Raw genomic sequence first — 13,501 nt, 5'->3', positions numbered from 1 at the left:
ATTAAAAGTGGTATATTTCTATGAGAAGTTTTTATTTCCAAATTAGATATTTTCCAAGTAAAAAGCCCCCAAACCCCAGCAAAATTGGGAATTTACTATCCACTCAGCCTGGACTTTTTTACTTGGCGTAGGTTTCAGCTGGATCATATCTCAGCTCAGCATGATTTTTTCCTTGCACACTAATCTATCTCCTCAAGCCATGGCAACTTCCCTCCGATGAAAACCAGTCAATCTTCTATTCAAGTTTGTGAGTGACACCTAGCTGCTCCAGTGTAATGTAGTTTATTAGCAGCCCAACTTTTGTGATGGTTTAAGAATGACACTGTTGCTCTTTAGTACAATGTTTGTATAACGCATCTTCTGAGCCAATCCCTTGACCAAAACAGAGAATATTCTGGAGTCTTGCATTTTCAGATACAGACAGTTCTAGATTTTGGGTGGTAGCTTATACCACCTGAAATGAGTGATGCTGTTTACCGTGAGACAGTCATAGAAACTCTGTTATCCAAATGAGGAATATGTTTTACTGGTATAGTAGCTTTTAGTAGAGCTACATATAATGTCCCTAAAGTAAAATTCTATTATTTAAATATTCTCTTGTACTTATGTTAAGCAGAGGGAAACTAAATTCTGTTAGTGCTTCAATTAATACATATTCTGATGTTCATGCTTTGATTTTTGCACTCAGATCACAGGACACGTGTAGGCCTATCACAAGGACATGTAACAGGCTCTACCTTCTTCTCCCATTTTTTCCTGTACTTATTGGGCTACTCAGTGAACATAAAATTAGGAGGGTTTTGTTGGAAGGGGCTAAAAATTGTGCTACACCTCCATTAACATTTAAAGATTGTCTTTAGGTCCAGACCTTTATTTGTTATGCCTTGTTTATGCTGAAAGGAGCTGTGCTGTAAAAAAGCAATACTTTTGTTAAAATCTTGCATTTTTTTCAGATGAATCCCACACTTAATTAATTGCATCCATACATTAATTAATAAATGTGCTGCCTGTAGGATGCTATGTTAACCATGTTAAGCCAAGCAGAAATGGCAGCTAATATACCTTCTGAAAAACATTTCCCAAGTATCACAATGACCTCCTGTACTTTCATCAAAGTACGTAACTCTGAAGGATGTCTCACAAAAAGAATCTGTGATTCTACTTTTCTTGCATAAAAAATAACAAAACAATTTACTTAATGTTAAATTAAGTACATGCTATTTTAATAATACTTTCTATTTATTATTGAAATTATTCAGATGTTTTATTGGGGAACATTGTGACAAGGCATGTTGTGATTTTCTTCCAAAAATTCTAAATCTCTATCATGAACTGCGCACATATACTTTCAAGCCAGATTCTCCTGTAGCAAAGTTCCAACTGCAGATAAACAAAGGCAGAAAATTATATGACTTGCAGGAAACCATAGCAAGATAATGAAAAAGAATTAGAGTCAAGCTTGATGCTCAATGTAGCAGCCACGTCTCAATCTGTTAACAAGAATCAACATTATTCTGAAATACTGGCAAGTTTAAAAACATTCTAGTTCAGCTTTGACAGTAGAACACAAACCCAAAAGATAGTCTGTTTACTCTTGTTGATTTTCTTATCAGAAAGAACAGGTGTGCCTTTTCATTCTCAGCCAGGCGGTGCAGGTATATGCATCAGAGGCGTTGTGGAGTCTTTTGTGACTCAAAGTATTTGTTTTAAAACAGAACTGTTTTCATTTATAAGCTTAGAAACATGTGTAATCTGAGGACTATTTTTCCCCTTGCAGTGTTCTCTGGAGGACGCATGATGGAGCCAGCAAGTTCACAAATATTAGTTTCTTTCTGCAGAGCTCCTGCAGTGAAAATCAGATAACGCATGCTGGCTTCTCTGAAATGTGTCCAGAGACCGAGGTGTCAAGGTGTTTCATCACTGGTGCCATTCACCAATCTCCACTAGCTCACACAGCAAACAAAAACAACTTTCAGGCAGAGTCTAATGTTTCAGTACATTTCTTTGGCAGAAATACCTACACTGGGAGAGGTGACTGAATTGTTCAGATACTGGCCCAGAAGATCTTTCCTTGCAAGATCTCATCCCTTCCCCAATTCAAGCATTGCTTCCCACCTTGTTGAGACCCGGGTGGGTGGATTTGAGCCTATATCCTCAAAGTATAGGCCTCCATTAGGTGTTTGTTTTGAAGCTCTGAAATACTTTCTTTGTGAGGTTTTCATGAGGAGGATTTGAAGATGTAATGATGCTGAGTAAACTAGAAGTTGTCAAGGGAGGAGAAAAAGCTGGGATAGTTTACAAGCCTGTAACAGTAATAATGTTGTAGAGAAGTTAAGAACCTTTTCTACTCTCCTTCTTGGCCCTTGGGCTTGGTCAGACACTGGAAGCAACTCGCATGGAAATGCAGAAGCAAACTAGCTGGGGACTGAAATAGATCTTTAACCCTTGCCTATGCTTCACTTCTGCTTTTGGGTAAGCCATTGGTTTACACAATCAGCACAAGTGGTTAAACATCACTGTCTTTGCCTAGGTCAGTTCACACCTTTATAGAAACTTGGGTGGAAACCTATTTTTCAAGTTTACACTTCAGTGAATTCAGAATAGCATTCTATATTTAACATGTTTTAAATATATTTACATCAAAAAATGCCCCTCATAGAGCTATAGAACAAAACTTCCACTTTCTCTTCCACCTCCAAACCACAAAGTAATGGAAATTCTACTAACTGGTTTGGAAAATAGATGGGCCACTACAGCCAGCAGTGCTTTGCAGAAAATATTTCTGTGCTGGTAGAAATACTAATAAGTTGTCTTCACATACCTTTTTTTACCTATAATCTTTGTAATTTCATCATCCTGCTGAGAAGGTTTCAGTTTTTAACTTTAATCTTGATCTGACAAGTTAAATATCACTGAATCTTAAGTGTCTTCTGAAATACCTGTCTATGTTCAAGGTCTGTATGGGTATATGCAGAGGAATCTCTGAATTTCCACACTAAAAAAAATCTCTTTTTTTTTTCCCTCCTGAGTGTATTCACAGACACAATATGCTTCAGAGAAAGTGTACTGGTTCCTTTTACTTTAATTCTCCATTAGCCAAATTTTGTCACAAGAGCAGATTTTATTCTAACCAGGAGGAATTAACTCCAGTACTGCAGCCTTCACCACCACTGAGTGATCTGAAACATCCAGAATCAGATGGTTCAAAACTATTATGAATTAATTTGGAAGACAATGGCTCTCTCTTTTTTTGTAATCTCAAAGTTACAAACACGTATTTGGAACTAAATGTTACAGTTTAAAAAAAAATTATGGGTCGGATGCTAAGGATATCCAACTGGTGGAACCCCATATGGCAGATCAGATGAGCCTATTGCTATAGTTCCTTCTGCCTTAAAAGCTAGAAAAAGAAGGGGAAAAGAAACAGGGGGAAAAAAAGAAGACAAACACAGAAGCCTAGGAACCTTGGCACTAGGAATTTTTCTCTGTTTTTTTGGTGTGTGTGTGTATGTGGCTGCAATAGCTATTATTAATAAGATATATGTGTATACACACAGAGTGTCTTGAGCAAAGATAGCAAAAGAATCCACTGGTATATACAGATAATGCTGAGGTGTGTGCAGTGAGGGACAATCTTAATGGAGAATCACATGAAAAGTGCAACTAGTCAAAGAGGAATAAATTATGCTTATGAGTGAATTTCTCCTGCAGTGCTAGTACTTCACTGTTCAGCCTGGAAAACCTGTAAATATGTAGTGAATGTCTTCTAACTTGGGCAATTTCTTTCCCAGTTGGAACACTCCCAGTTTTTATCCCAACGGAATCAGGGCATGGACATAGGAAGGATTGTTTTGTTCCATCAGAACCTGGGAACTGCAAAAAGACAGTTTAGATGCATAATGGTACATTAACAGAATCTGGAGCTGGGGGATACTCCTCTGCCTAAACTGAAATAAAGCAGATCAGATTTAGATGTCTTAATGGTGTTCCATAGTACTGCACAGTCTCACTCTGAACTGTGAACTGAATAAGCATAGCACTGTCTCACAAAGTGTTCACTGTTTCCAGGGTCTGAACTAATAATACTGTAAACATCACATGCTGCTGCATTCTGTTGAAAGATTAACACAATCAGACCTAGCTTAAGGACCAGGGGAAATATGTTGCTTTTGAAGTATTCTCTCTGGCTGTAATTGCTGGGGGTTAGGACAATACGTTAAGGTACTTGAGTCAGTAAAGGCAGATTGGTGGCAGTTATTAAAGGTATTTTAAAATATGTACAACTGTGTGATAATTGAGTGAAAAGTTAGGAATGAAATGAACAATATCAAGTAGGTAGAATAAAAGGATCAGGCCTAACAAACTTAGCCAATAAATTGTGTTGGTGAAGAAAAGATTTCAGGGGAGTCACTGCTATACCATTCAATTCCTTCCTCTCCTAACTCACCAAAATCCGCAGTGGCACTATCAAGGTATATTTCTGAGATCAGTAATGTGAACAGAGTAGTTCTCTTGATCACTTTGTTTAAAGCAGGAAGGAATTGCTTCATCAGTAGGAAGTGCAGCAAAATCTAATGCGAAAAGATAGAGAAAAATTAGTTATGTCTAGCAACAAGAGAATTCAGCTGACCAATTAATAAATTCCATTTTTGAGGGAATGTAGTGATTGCAGCGATACTGCAATAATTATCATTGTACTATTGAATAAGTATGATTAACAAGTTCTTTTAATTTCTTTTCTATTACACTATGACAGAGTAAGATTATGAGAGATTATACATTCCTATCTCATATCTAGAGTCAGAATCTGAATGTCTGTTTTTACAGGATTAAATTCACCCTGTTGAAATTCATCATCAGGGTCAGCAGGCAATGACATGTTATTTGAAAGGATTTAAGTTCTATAATAAGGAAACTATCCCTTTCACCAAAAGAAGAGTATCAAAGTAGATCAGAATATAGGATGAGCAGAAAAGCATTCCTATCCTATTTGTAGCAAAAATAGAATTATGTCCTTTTATGTGCATTTCTGTGTTGAAGCTCTCTCGTAGAGAGATTGAGTTGGCACTATTGGATGAATTTCAGTCTTCAAACACAGAAGGATGAGATTCAAGGATACTTGCTATCAGAAGATGCCAAAGTTCAGATATTCAGATTGCTTTATCCACTTATTTCTGTTTAAAATGTATGAGAATATTCTGAGTCAAACAGCTTGATCTGGCAAATCAAAAGCCTGTACTTTCATAGAATTCAGACTTAGCTATGCCGTGGTTTCTGTGTATCCTGTAATTGTAGTAATTCTTCTCTGTGGTTAAGAATTTAGTGAGAGAGATCAGGGGACCAAGAAAAAAAGAATAGATAAATCATGGCTGATGTAGAAATACAGCAATATCTGGGATGGTTTAGACAAGAGAGAAAAAGACATAAGGATATGGAAAAGATGGCTATGACAGGCAAGGCAAAAGCCTCTTTCTTGATTCATGTTTGTAGGACAAGGAGAGCTTCATTACAGCAGGGAAGACTTATATTAGACATAGAGAAAAAAATATTCTGATGGTTAAGAATATGAGCAGGCTGCTGAGAAGATAGGAAGTTCACATTCCTGGTTGTTTTTGAAACAAACTGGACAAGCTTTTGTGAGGAAAGCCATCAGTACAGCTGGTCCCACCTTTGGGCAGGGGCCAAATGAAACAACCTTTGGATGTTGCTTTCTAGTCTTACTGTCTATAATTGCAATGATCTATGAGGCATAGAGCAGACCAGGTCCCACATTTGTGCCAATTTGCATAGCTGAGAAGTTGGCTTATTGTGTGCCTAATTCTTTACTGGCCATTAATTTGTAGTTAATTATCCTACTATTCTAACGTTAGATTGATTTGCTATATAGCATGGTCTGCATATCCATTCTGAACAGCATTAGTGGTGTACTTGCAATCTCCTTCCTACTTATTTTCACTGAACTTCAACAGGATGTGAAATTTGTCAGACTAAGACTTAACTTTAGTCTTAATTCCTAGTTTTCATTTCTTTACCTTAATAAATTTCTCTAACGAAAGATTATATTAAAGAGAATGGGTTTTTTTCAAGCTCCTAAAAATCACATTGACCCCTTTTGGTGTAATGACATAATATTATTGAAATGGCAGAATTTTTAATGTTCAAGGTGTTTTTATTGACACACAATATAGCTCTGTTATTTTCCATAATGCATTTGAATGTTGTCTGCATTCTGTATTTTACTCTGTGAAGAATATTTGTCTGGAGATTTACATTAGAATTGGTTATTTGAGGCTGCTACTACTCACTGTTCTGCAAGGATCTAAGGAACGTTACTACATATTTTGTGGTATCATTAAACCATATGTCTCAGCAGATACAGCACTGTCAATGAGTGATAAAATCGCAGCAGAGGCTGGTGCAAATGGAAGAACTGGGACAATTCAGATCAGGCCCCAGAAGGAATGGAAGTTAATAGTTCAACTCAAATTGAAGTGGGTTTGAAGGATCCCTTGTCCTTTCATTTGACTGCAGGTTTTATTCTAGTTTTGGTAGACTGATCCAATGCACCAGAGTATTCTATATAATATTAAAGTACTGCAGTTCTCCAGACTTCTGTTTTAGCTAATAAGAATTTTATCAGGAAATTTTGAACAGAACATGAGGGCTTTCTTCATCTTTAATTTTCAGTACCTAAAGGTTAGAGTCAACTCCAAGTTCAGTGCCAGAAATTAATAACCCAGGGAAAGGACTTCTCTGAACACTAATTTCTGAGGCAGCCTGAACATCTAACTTAGGTTTGGCTTGTAATGTGAAATCATCTAAGTTGAATGGGATAAATCTAGGGGTCAGGATACTAATAGATAACCTTAACCTGATGTCACTGTTTCCACCTCTCACAGTACTAAGATTAAGAGGGAACTTGTAGCTGTGCCTTGGCTGTGCAAAATAATCGAGTACTAGGGAACACACAGCTTTTTTTCCCATGTAATTATTGCTCTGGATACAGTTTGGGTACTGGTGGTGTTTATGTGGGTTATTTTTATTTTTTTGTTTTCTTAGCATAGGCACAACCTTGCATCTGTATGGCTGCACTGGAAGGTCAGCAGGATTACCTTTGGATATGGGAAAAAAGTTTAAAGAAGGTGGAAAAGACTGAAGAACACTGTCAGCTACTCAGTGGCAGAAACTTCCAATAAGAAAGCATGTAAATGGCAAAGTAAAATCTCTCAGTGTCAGTACATCTTTCATTCACAGGACTCTATCAGTTACTAACAGTTTCCTAATCCAGACAGAATGATGAGAAAGGAGACCCCAGACCACCAGTCACTGAGTGCATCAACATTATAGTCAGCCATTAACTACAGGTAAGCCTCCACCCCCATCCACATGTTTGGCTTCCTTCCCCATGGTGGCTTCCAGTGCCTCTCAATAGACAGCAAGCTACCACTGAGAAACTTTCTGATGTAGGCTGTGTTGACTTACAGGCACATCTCCTAAAGAGTGGAAACTAAGGAATATCTGCCACCTCTCAACCTGCAAGATAACACCATATATCATTGCTGAAGCCGACTTGGCACCTCCTGAGATGGCCATCCTGTTTTGCAGATGGTGGGAGGAAAGTCTGGAAGGGCTTACAATGCACTGCAGCTCTCAAGCACTGCCTAGGTGAGGGGAGGCAGGGCAAGAGGGAGAAATATGATGCAGTCTTAGGGCCAAGTTTCATCTCCAAAGCCATCTTAATATCCTATCTATCTTCCTCGGGACTTGAATTTAAGTACATATTTCAGAGGTAAGGCATAGACATCATTATTTACCTTGAACATGAAGATGGCAGAAGTGGTTTGCTAACATCCCCTCCACTCACCCCACCCCCCACAAAAAAAAAAAAAAAAAGAAGAGAAAGATAATGATGGTGTATTCTTCTTTGATCTACTGGTATAATCACAACTCTTCTATTTTAAGGGCTAAGTGAGAGTAATCCCTGTTTTTATATCTCTTGTCTTCCTCTCCCAGAGAAGCCACGAGAAAGCCTGTAAGTATATGATTTTAGATGGTTCCAGGAAAGGAGGCCCACCTCATGCCTTTAAAAGCATTGTGGCTAAATTGAGTTTGCCCTGTTAAAATAAGGTGACCTATGTGAATATATTCTCCAGATACAGGCTCCATTTAATCCCAGTAGACATGAAGGAAGTATGGCCTCTTTCATCCTCAAAAGAACAAAAGGTCTCATAAGAAATAGACTGCAAGTAGGAGTTCAATGCCTATGCCTTCCTAAAAGCCTTTTAATATGAGGATATAATTTCTGCTTTCTTATGACAGGAGGAAAGTGTTTTCTTAGTAATGAAAACAGTAATTTTCTTTTACAGTGGATAATATGTATCTGTTAACTTAAATCGATACATGTGAAAACCTGCAGAAATCAAATTCTACCCACAGCACCTAGGTGGACCTAACTGCAGCTTTCAGTGGGAGTAGATGGTAAGGTTCACGTGTTGGAAGAGAATGGAAGAAGGATTTAAGGTAGGGCAGCAGCACTTGACTCATCAGGGAGTAAAAACTGAAGGGATATAGGAAAATTCTCTAGGCAGGCATTGGTCATGGCCCAGTTATTTTGTATGCTATGATGCAATAGCAGAATGGCAAACAGAAAACAGGAGAAGTATTATTAAGGCCTTGGAAAAGTCTTTTTTTCCTTCCCATTGTGAACAGTCAGCTTCCATCAGGGTGAGGCAGAAAGGTGAAGGTAGAATGTGAAGAAAAATGTCTTTTGTTTGATACAGTTCCTGGATCCTCAAGTCCTTGGGTGCATTAGAGTGCTCTGTGTGTTGTTGTCTTGGTTTGAGGGAAAAAAAACCCCAAAATGTTTACCCACAAGCGGGGGAGGGGGCCTTCTCCACAATAATCACGCCACTCTTTATCAAATTTAAGAAAAAAAGGAATTTTAATAGAAGAAGGATAACTGTTCTTAACTGCTATATATAAACAGACTAGTGCAAACCGCTTCCCCAACACCACAAGAGAAAATAAAAAAAAACAAAACCAAAACCCAGCAGGTTTTCCTCCAGGAGGAAAAGTTATACTTAAGCAGTGTCAAATGTCACAGTCCGGCTGGCTGCGGAGTGAGTTCCCAGTAGTTCCCAGTCCCTCTCCAGCGAGACAGACGAGTGGTTAGCTCTCAGATGAACTCTGTGTCTCTTGTCCCAGATGAAGGAAAAAGAAAGCTGAAAGTGGGGAACCACCACGTGTCCTGCAAAAGCAGCTCCTCTCTCTCTCCTGGGTCACTGCCCCAGCCGGGGCGGGCAGGCTGTGACGGTGCAGGCGGTGGTCAGTGCAGGCGGTGGTCAGACTGCAACAGAGGCCAGGATCCCAGATGCAGGAACCGGGAGAAACAGCCACGGCGAGGAGAGAAAAAAAGCAGCAGCTCAGCCAGAAGCCCCAGCAGTGCCAGCAGAGCCACTTCTCTCCTCGGCAGCCCCTGCTCCTGCCTTCCACAGAGCTAAGAAAAAAAAGATGTCCCCAAAAAACAAAAGAGACAAACCTGCCCCCATCCAAGTGATCAGTAGTTAACTGCTTCTTTTGTTAACTGCTGGCATGGGCAGTTAGTGGCAGGGGAGAGAATTTACATAATAATCCCAAACTACAACAGTTGTGCTTACAAGTGTTCACTGTGTGGGTACCAGGAGAAAACAGTTATATTCCAGGGTCAAGCAAGCTTTTGTGTTGGTCAACATGACAAAGTATGCAGTCTTCCTCACATTCTCAGTAACCATAAAGTATGTTGCAAGTGTAGTACAGGGAAAGATATACCCAAACCCTGAAATATGAGGATGCTTTGCCTCTGCCCTAGCTCTCTAAAACCAGTCTAACTATGCACAAAAGACTTGTAAAGTGATTTTTTTCAGTCAGAATACAGTCAAAGAGTACATTCAAACCTCCCAGATACTGGATCAGGAGATCTTGACTAAACTCTGGTGCATTGACCTTCCTGCTTTAGGGCTGTCCTGATGTTTAGGATGTCAGATGACAAACAGGAGTCCAAGCAGAAGATGGTTTTGCACACTTCCTGCAATGGATTTGCTGATACACTTATTGCTCTATAGGTTCTATTCATGTCTGGTATAGATGTCTTCCAAAGGCTAATACCCGATCAATTCAGGACTGAATTTAGATGTAGAAATAGGACTCCTGCAATCAGTCTCCCTTTGTTTCAGAAGGCAGAGGAATTGACTTTTTGGTTTTGGATGTTTGTAGTCTGTTGCAGCTGTGAGTCTGGAGTTGTCAAGATACAAAAGGTCAAGATGTTGTGATTTCCCATTGTGTCGTTGTGCAGGAACATAGTTTAATGTACCTGGAACAAGGTGCAAGGCTTGCCCTTGCACTTAACAGATAAAGTGATCGGATAATTACATGGTTATCTGCACAGCACCAGTGGTTGGATAGGAACTAGCTGCTTGCTGTTTTCTCCTACTCTATCTCATGTCTTTCTTCTGTGGAGCTAGTATTGCTATGCTAAGCCTGCTGGTGCAGTAGTATCAGGGGTGGACAATGGGGTGCACTGTTCTTATTACAATGAAGACAGTTGCAAAGTACAACATGATATAGAAGAGCCCATATGTATGTGATTACCCTAAGGGGTTAAAAGTTACATGTTTGTCATATACTTGGGCTTTGAGGATCTAGTCTTATCCCTGAAATCTCTCATCTGTGTATGAAAATCCCATAAAGAGGGTATGCGTTGAATATCCTAGAGCTAAACTGTGAATGCAGACAACTGCTCCAGGCTGAGTCTCCACCACACTGCTGTCACAGTAGTCTTCTAGAAATGTCAGGAATGTGTCCATATAGGCTCTAAGTTGTCAGAGTTGCCTTCAGGAAGCACATGTTCAACTCCCATTGGCATCAAAGGAATTAAACAGGAGTTTAAGCACTTAGTATAATTGGAACCTTAAGCTCTTTCCTACCATATATAAAATGTGATTTCAAAAGTGAATTTATTAAGATTACCCTTAGCTCATTGTTTAATACCCTCCTTTCTTGTGTCTTTTGGTTGAACCATAGGATTTTTTTTTTTTGAGTGTCTCGGTTTGAGGGGCAAAACCCAAAATGTTTACCCACAAGCGGAGGAGGGGGATTTCCTCCACAATAATCATGCCACTCTTTATCAAATTTAAGAAAAGGAACTTTAATCAGACAATAGATACAAGGATAACTGTTCTTAACATATATATATATATCTATGTATATGTAGGTATAGATATAACCATAAACAGACCAGAGCAAAACTGCTTCCCCAACGCCACAGAAAAAAAAAACAACAACCCCCACACCCGCAAGTTTCCTCTGGGAGAAGAGTTATACTTATGAGGCAGTATCAGTGTCACAGCCCGGCTGGTGGCACGGTGAGTTCCCAGTTGAATTCTGTCTCTCTCTCTGTGTCTCTCGTCCCAAATGAAGAAGGAAAACTGGAAGTGGGGAACCGCCGTGTGTCCTGGAAAGCAGCTGCAAACTTCTCTCTCCCAGGTTGCTGCCCCAGCCGGGGCGGGCAGGCTGTGACGCTGCAGGTGGCAGTGAAACTGAAGCAGAGGCCGGGACCCCAGATGCAGGAACCAGAACAGCCGTGGCGAGGAGAAAAGCAGCGGCTCAGCACGGAGCCACAGCAGTAGCCAGCAGCAGGAGCAGGAGAAAAAAGGACAGCTTCCCTCCTCCGCAGCACACCCCCTCCTCCCCCGGCTCCTGCGTTCCCCCGAGCTAAGAATAGAAAAAATGTCCCCAAAACCAAAAGAGACAACCTGCCCCCACCTAAGCGATCAGCAGTTAACTACTTCTTTTTGTTAACTACTGGCATGGGCAGTTAGTGGCAGGGGAGAGAATTTGCATAATTCCAAACCACAACATTGAGCATCAGTGAAGATATTCTAATCATGTTTTTCTTATGCTTATTTGCAATTTACTTAGGCCATGTGCACCTGATCAGAAGTGATTTATCAAAAAAAAAAGTGTTTACTGTAGTTTTGACATGCTTTTCTGTATGTCATACTTATTTACACTATAGAGTTAATAGTGGCTCCTGGAAAAATAAAGATCATGTAATAGTGAAAGGCTTATAAGCTTTTCTTTTCATAATTGTTATCTTTGCACATGCAGGTAATTTAACATCCTCTCTAGCAATACTTTCATTTTCTATATTGAATTCATCACATATGAGTTTAATAGTGGCCAAAGGAAGGATGTAATATTTTTTATCTAAATGTCAAAATTTATTTGGGAAGAAGAATGTGTTGTTACTTGAATTATCTGTGGAAAACCTATTGTTGTACCAATGCAAGCAATTAAAATTGTTAATATTCATATCCTAACAAAATCATTAGTCTCATTCTTTGCTAGTATGTAAGAGTGGTTATGGCATATGCTGCAGTCAATAAAAACAATACAAGTGAACCTGTGCTGTTATTAAAAATTATCAATGTTTATTAATTTTTTTTGTTGATGATAAGATAAAGATTGATTTTAATTAAATTATTTGCTTTTTCCTCTAGATAAAATGTTGGTTGTATTATATTGTCTTAATTATAAAGACAATAAAATAATTACTTTTAGCATAATCCCTACTTAAATTTGATATTTTTAATTTCTGTGACTGCTTTTGTCTTTGGGATATGTAACATGAGCTGCAATTCAGGATTGTCATAGACTGAAATAGTTACTGGTTTAAACATTTTAAGATCACCAAATGACTTTTGTCCACTGTAGCAGACTGAAAAGAAACAGTTGCTCATCCAGCATACTCACCCCTCCCTGAATATACTTACCTCAAAAGAAACTTCAGATCTCATAAGTGGATGCCATTGTCCAACTATCCTAGGTGCAGAAGGGTGTGCATACCTGAAGCTACAAACTGGATTGCCAGATAAGGGAAGAGGCTGATAAGAGGCAAGTACTGTGAGGCAGGATAATCCTTCTTATCATGCCAATGTCCTCCCTTACTGTAAAAATCCCTCCAGGGAACCTCAAAGACATTTCACATCTGGCTTGGACTATTCATCTCAAATGTTGGACCATGATGAGCCGTGATTGATTCTAGGTTTTAGAAGGTGTCAGAGACTCATGGCATGTCCCAGGACATGTTCAGTGACACTATCCATTGTAAATTTCCCTGCCCCAGGGGAGACACGAGGTATTTCCACCTGAGCTTGAAGTATATAATAATTCGTGCAGTCTTTGAGTTTTCCAGGAAGGGGGGGCTTCCCCTGGCCCCAGTGGATCAAGACCATCACTTCATAAGGACTGTGACCACCAGTCAACTAACAGACATGGAAGCTGCAACTACCAGGTTTCATCATGATCCAGTGGGTGGTGACTATATCTTGACCCTTATCCTTTCTTTCTTGTTCTCTTCCTTATACATTTCTGTAAGTGTTATGCTTTAATATTACTATATTACTATAGATGATAACACTCAAACTGGCAACATACCAGTTTATCTCTGAAACAAAATTGTTCA

The sequence above is a fragment of the Pithys albifrons genome, chromosome 2 (genome assembly GCF_047495875.1).
Source record: "Pithys albifrons albifrons isolate INPA30051 chromosome 2, PitAlb_v1, whole genome shotgun sequence".
In the NCBI taxonomy this organism is placed as follows: Eukaryota; Metazoa; Chordata; class Aves; order Passeriformes; family Thamnophilidae; genus Pithys; species Pithys albifrons.
The sequence above is the reverse complement of the archived record's forward strand: the minus strand, read 5'-3'. Positions refer to the sequence as shown.